We start from the raw sequence: 5,959 nt of genomic DNA on the forward strand, positions 1-5,959 counted from the left end.
GATGATACAGGAACCAGACCTCTTTGGTTTACTTTTACGTTGACGTCAGTGTCTTTTCGAGCCTCCACGGCTCGTTTTGGTAAAAAGGATGTCTTCAGGGGAGAGGGGAGGGGTCGGGAAGGGAGAGGAATGAGGATGAGCTGGAGATGAACTTTTGTGATGTGAGCAGGCAGTGGTGAGAAGTTTTAGGTGCTCATGCTGAAAGAAGAGGTGCTTATGAAGACCAGGTAATCCTGGGTGTATCTCGTCATCTGAACATGAGTACACTGAAGACCTGACCCGCACACAGAACTTGTAGAAAACTTAGAGTGGCTTGAGTTGGAAGGAACCTTAAAGACCATCTAGTTTTAATCCCCTACCATGGGTAGGGACACCTTCCACAAGACCAGGTTGCTCCTATCCAACCTGGCCTTGAGCACTTCCAGGGATGGGGCTTCCACAGCTTCTCTGGGCAACCTGGTCCAGTACCTCACTATCTTCAACATAAAGAATTTCCCTCCCCCAGCCCTGTGCACACACTGTGCAGCCAAAGTGTGTGTAGACATTTTTTGGGGGGCATGGAAAGGGTTGGTACTTGTGAGGGATTTGGAGAACACCATCAGGAAGTGAAACCTGCAAGTGCGATCATTAATACTGAATTATTCACGGCAGATCAATCATACCTATGTTTAGGGTTTCTTTTGGCCACGAGCAAAGCCAGATGCCTTTGTGTGACCACATAACTTCCAGGAATTCCAGACTAGGGCTTTCATGCCCTAAATGCTGGTAGTTTTTTATTAGGTTTTTGTTGAGTAGTGTGATGCAAACCCTTGAGCACTTGGATCTCAGAGCCTCAGGTAAGGCAAATATAGAATTTGCCCCAGTGCTGATGACCAACTGTAATTAAACAATTAAACCTGTGCTCTCTTTGGATCATTGATCACTTTTCCATGATACGTTTGTCCAGCTCTTAACACAGCTGGTCTGTCATCCATTATTAGACCATCTGTACTTTGATACAAATAAATTAATATGAACTCTTAGGAGCAGGCACTGAGATTAGTCTGTGTGAATCCAGGTACCAGAGTCATAAAGAGCACCAACTACCTGATGATATTGATGTATTTGTTTTGGAGGGCACTTGGCTGTGCCAGTAAAACCCTACAGGGAGCGGGGATTATTGACAAGGAGGCATCATCTGGTGCTGTCAGGATGATTGGGCTGTACTGGTTTATTTGGAAAACAGTAGTGAGAAAATAGATTTTTACTCTGATGTACCATCACTGCAGAGAAGAAGAGACACAGAAAGGGAAAGCTCTTCTCGTTCAGCTCATCCATGGCAGAGCCAAGTAATAAGTCCAGTTTCTTATCCATTGGATCACACACTCCCTCTCATAAATATTTCTAGTCTCAAAGGTTCGCGGTGTCCTTGTTAGAACCAATACACTGTTCATGGCTGAAGAAAGGCAGAGTCTTATAAAAACCAGAAAAAAGGTTCCTTGTAAATCACCACATCTATACTTAGAAATGTGTTAGACTTTCTAAGCTCCAGTTCAGAGCACATAAAGTGTTTTTTTTCTTTTTCTGAGTTGAAAAATCCATCCAAAGGTCAGTCAGAAACAGGAATAAAACTGTCTTTGAAATCTCAAGCTGCTGTAATAGCATTTTTGGCAGTGAATGATAAACTTGAGCAGTTGAGGTTTACATGACAGATGAAGTGAACATGTCTTTGTCTATACATTAAATGACCCAGCACTGGCTCTTTTTCATCTCTTCTACCAACCTATCAGACTATTTGTAGATTTTTACTACAAATGGACCTCCTGAACAGAGGAAGGCAGATCAGCTAGGTCTGAAGAAAGCATCACGGTGGAGCTGTGCCCATAAAGCCATCATTCCTGGGAAGGAGTCCCATTCTAGCGATAACCTCCCAGGAATATTAACTCTTCATTTACCTGACAGGGATGTTTACAGTCTTTCACAGTGAGTGTGAAGGGTTGTTCAGGGCGGTCTTATGGTCATGAAGGTGCTGGATTCAAAGCAAAGTGCCATATCCTGGGTAGGGCTCTCAGAGATGTCCAGGAAATGAGAACTACTGCCACTACAGAGATTGCACCTGGCTGCAGGGACTTGAAATCCGTGATTCAGAGCTCTCAACTTGAATGAAAAGTGTATACTTCTCATTACATAGTCCCTGATGGGTAGATGGGTAGATGGTGGTAACACTCAAGGATGGCAGAGATCTGGGGGCTCTTTGTCACTCCTCAAAGAAAAGAAAGCCTTGCTGGAGACCTGCAGTCCTTGCTCTGTTAACTCTGGAGGAATATATTCAGGGTCTGTTTCTTTTTGAAATATCTTAATGCTCATTAGAGTGGAGAATACTGTGTCATCTCTTCCATGACCCTGGCTACATAGCTGCACAATAACATGCCCTGTCTATGCAGGGAGTCCTAGTGGAAAACAGGAAATTTCTACAGCAGTGAATATGAGTCTCTCATCCCTGGATATTTTATCTTGGTAACTGAGGGTCAGGCCATGTGGATTTGAATCCCGCTGTGTACAGGAGGGACTTTGCAGTGAGAAAAATAGTTCTCTCCCTATTTTGAGGGAGTTTCCAAGCTATTGCATAAAAAAAAAAAAATTGAATAAGCAAGTTCTTTGTCTCTTGGTGCTCTTCTGCAGGGCTGGTTGTGCTGAGGTGCCTCCTGGGCTGAACTGCCCCTGATCTCAGCAAGGCTCAGTGGTGAGGTGGGCCTGGTGAGCAGACCAGATCTGAAAACACAGGTATCTGTAGGCTTGAGCAGGTGTCTTCAGTCTCCCCTTCACACCCTTCACATTTTTCACAGCCTTTAGTGAAAAATATTGGCAAGCCTCCCCTAGGTACACTGGAGAATTCAGGTTTCAGAGCAGTTGGTGAAGGAGAGGTTTAGGACTGCAGTTTTAGACATATGAGCCTGAGGTGGGAGCTAGAGAGGCTGTAGGCTCCCAAACCTTCCAGGAGGATGGGGTCCCACAGGTCCTCTGCTGGTGGCTGCAGCCTGTGGGATATTTTCTTCTTCAAAGCTAAACAGCAGCTTTCCAGGCCCTGCAGGGAGGACTTGGCTGCTCCTTTCCTTTAGGATGTTCTGGTGCATATTCAGCTGTTCATGGCTCCAAGCATGATCCTCTTTTCCCCAGCTTCCCTTCTCCTCAGGAGAGGGGCCCCAGGCAGTGTCAGACTCATAAGGCTTCAAACTTCCAAGTGTTTTAGGTACTTAGATGAGCTGATGAGCTTTCCAATCCCACACTGTGTAGAGGAGCACAGAGCAGCTGGGACAGTGTAGATTTAGCCTGGCACATATCTGAGGAGTTTTTGAAGATGGAAGAAAGTATTTCCCCCAGTTACTAATGCTGGGAGCAAAGGTGGCCTTTGGAGCCTGCAGGAGCTTGGCTCTGTGCTTTGAAGACATGAACATCCAAGGTGTCCTGGGGAGAGAGAGCAGAATGGGATCTCTCTGCTCCAACAGCTGCTTCCAAACCTCTTCTGCAGGCAGGCAAATCTGCATCATTCCAGAAAGAGCAGAGGCCTCTCCAAAAGGGAACAGGAGTGGAGGTGGGGTCCAACAAGAGTTCAGCCCTTCATGCTGCCAAAAAAATGCCTCTCACCCAGCACAGGAGGACACACCACTCTTGGAATCCTTGTGAGCACAGTGGGAGCTCTTTGCTTCAGTAGCATTGGCAAAAAGCATCCCTTTCCCAGCCATCCTGCTGTGTCCTTCTGCAGAGCTGGGCTGGACTGTTAGAGACATCAGAGCTGGCTGTGGCACACAGGACCATGTGGCCATGTCCCCATGGCTGGTCCCCAAGGCTGCATGTCAGCAGCCAGCCCAGCCTGGCATCCTGAGCTCTGCATGTAAGTGCATTTGATGGCATGGGCCAGCATGGCTTGGCTTAGAGAAGAAAGCAGACAAGACAAGCTTGGGGCTGGACTGTCTGTATGAAGGTGCCTGGTCCCACTTGAGATGATGAAAAGCCACTGAGCTCACAGGTCTTCAGCAGGACTTGTGCCTTGTCTCTCAGCCCCGTGAGGAGTGTAGGTTTCAGTAAAACATCTCAGGCATCACTAGACATCAGAGCACAAACAGCTGGATTCAGTCTGGTGTGAAGATTCCTTAGTGTAGGTGTTTTCTGGTCCTCTGGGTGTCCAGATTCCTGCCCCAGTCACTGGACATCCAGTCCACACAGCTGCATAGTCAAAACAGAGACTCAGGCACAAGCCAGGAGGGTCCCCAGTCTGTTGCCTACATGTAGATGCCATTTTAGAGGTGTTAACTTCACCTCTGTTTGCTCTTCTTTAATTGCATGGGCTTCCACATGCCATAACCGGTGCCAAGGGACAACTCCAATAGCTCAAGGTGCCACCAGGTACACAATGAAATTGAGCCCCAGCCCCCTCTGCCAAGCTGGGTGGGCAGTGGTCTTGTCACTTGGCTGACTGATCAGTGGAGGGATGAAACAGAGCAGATTTCAGCCTCTTTTGTCTTCATTTAAACTCTTGAGCAGGGCATGAGCTGTGTGATCACTGGGGTCTGTGTCGGTGGAACTGACCGGAACAACAGGAACTGCCTGAGGTGCTGTAGCCAAACTTTAATTCCAAAGGGAAAACTCCACTGCAAAGTTCACAGGCATAAGGGACAGAAGCAGACAGCAAGGGGATTTGTCCATGAAGACATTTCAACACTGTCCACACAGCTGTCTGGGGTTAATAACAGCTGGATTCTCACAGTGCTCCCATGCTACCCTGACCACTCAGGGACTCGCTTCTGGGTTTCCAAATGTTTTTTCCTCTTGCCTCGCAAAAGCAGCTTTTTGTGAATGAGAGCAGATCCATCAATGGGAAACAATGGCTCATAAAGTCCTAATGATTCATTTGGAGCTCCGCCAGGGGTTATTGTTTCTCTCAGTGAGCTTTTGCCTGAGTTGGAGGTTGTATTCAGAGCTTGCAGTTTCCTTGCTTTGCTGCTCTGTAAAAGGAGCTTCAGCCTGAGCATACTGGGAACTTGGCTGAGCTCATTTTGACAAGAATTTTTGCTTTTATGCCTTTCCCATATCACAGAAACTTATGTATGAGACCAGACCCAGGGAAACATGAAACTGTATCCGAGGAGTTTCCTCATCACATGAACACGTGGATATTTTTTCCCACAGTGACCAAGTGAAGAAGCACATTGCAACCAATCTGTGTCTTTACTTTTCCTCTTCCTCTCCTGTGACGTGAGCACATCTTCAAGAGTCTTCAGTCAATATCTACAAAAGCATTTGAACATACAGTACTGCAGCACCACTGTGATAATCATACATGGTGGAGCAGCCTGGTCTCATGAGCTGTGTGATGGCACATCTCCTCCTTTCTGTTGTGCAGGAACACGTTCCCCTCCTTCTAGGCTTGCAACAGTAAATACAGCCCTGAGAAATCATTCTTCTAACACCAATAAAATCTGTCATTTCAAATTTTTTAAAGCAGTCTGTTTTGTATCTATTTTTGGGAGCTCTGCCCTGTGTAAAATTCCATGTCCATTTCAAATACACTTACTACATTTCTTCCATCCTCTTGCTCTGCCATTCTGGCTAAAATTAAAATTAAAAATAAAAATAAAAACCCAACAGCAATGTTCTGTACAGCCTGAAATGTCTCAGACGAACTGGCAAAGCACAGTGATTTTGAGGCTCAATGGCCCAACCTTCAGAGCCCCTAAGGCTTAGCTTTCCATTAATCAACAGCACAACTCATATGGACCTTAGTTCAACTGGTCAGAGAAGAGCACACATGACTGATTGGTTAATGGCAGATCATCTGGCACTTGGGAGTTTTCCACAGTTTAACTTTGGATGGAGGAGGTTGGGTGGAACTACCTCCTCCCATCCCTGCTGTGCAATGGCATGGGTGCCCTGCAGCATAGCAGCAACAGCAACACCAGCTGGGCTGGTTCCCAACCTTGAC

This window comes from Corvus kubaryi, unplaced genomic scaffold (assembly GCF_017639235.1).
Source record: "Corvus kubaryi isolate FWS band 111438036 unplaced genomic scaffold, C.kubaryi_AGA036_p1.0 37385, whole genome shotgun sequence".
Taxonomy (NCBI): Eukaryota; Metazoa; Chordata; class Aves; order Passeriformes; family Corvidae; genus Corvus; species Corvus kubaryi.